Raw genomic sequence first — 987 nt, 5'->3', positions numbered from 1 at the left:
TCTACGAAAAGCAAATGTTCCATATGGGCTTGCAAACGTTGTTTTCTCTTGATCCTCTAGAGCAATTGGAATTTGGTGATATCCGGTATATCCATCTAAAAAGCAATAGTATTTGTTTCCAGCCAATCTATCCAACATTTGATCTAGAAAGGGCAAAGGAAAATGATCTTTTATGGTGGCCATATTTAGTTTTCTATAGTCAATACAAATTTGTCAACTAGTTACTTGTCTTATTGATATTAATTCATTTTTCTCATTTTCTTCAACAATCACTCCTCCTTTCTTTGGAACACAGTGAATTGGGCTTACTCAAGCACTATCTGAAATAGGATATATAACTCCAGAATCTAACCACTTTAAAATCTCTTTTTTTAACAACTTCTTTCATTATTATTTCAGTGGATGCCAGCCTTTTTTTCTTTTTTTTTATTTTTAATTTTTAATATTTTTGGAACTCTCGTTCTTGAAGCCAAAGCTCCAAGCACGGGGGATGGAGCCTTCTGCAGAGTTTGTACTTGGTCAAAATTTTGGAGATAAATTTTGTCTATATAAAATTAATTCAGAAGATATAATAACAGACAATGTAGATGAATACATATTTTAAATGGGCAGGTAATATCTTCAATTTAAGTTCAGGTGGTTTAATACTTGAAGGTATAAGATTTTTACTATCATTTTTTAGCAAGTCTAATGCTTCAAATTTGCCCTGAATATAAGCTAAATCTCTTTCTTTTACTTCATTTTCAGTATAAAAATTTTCTCCTTGCTTTAATTTATCTTCAAATACATATTTTAAACTGCTCATTACTCAGATTATCTGATACTTCCATTCTGAAACATTCATTATCTTTTTTTATTGCAGGATATTTCACAGCTTTTGCTATATTAAATTTCACTTCTTGATCACTTCTTGATCATTAACTCTCTGCTTTTTGCACATCTATTACAGCTCTCCCTGTTGCAAGAAATCCCTGTTGCAAGAAATGA

This window comes from Phalaenopsis equestris, unplaced genomic scaffold (assembly GCF_001263595.1).
Source record: "Phalaenopsis equestris unplaced genomic scaffold, ASM126359v1 Scaffold220822, whole genome shotgun sequence".
Classification (NCBI taxonomy): Eukaryota; Viridiplantae; Streptophyta; class Magnoliopsida; order Asparagales; family Orchidaceae; genus Phalaenopsis; species Phalaenopsis equestris.
The sequence above is the reverse complement of the archived record's forward strand: the minus strand, read 5'-3'. Positions refer to the sequence as shown.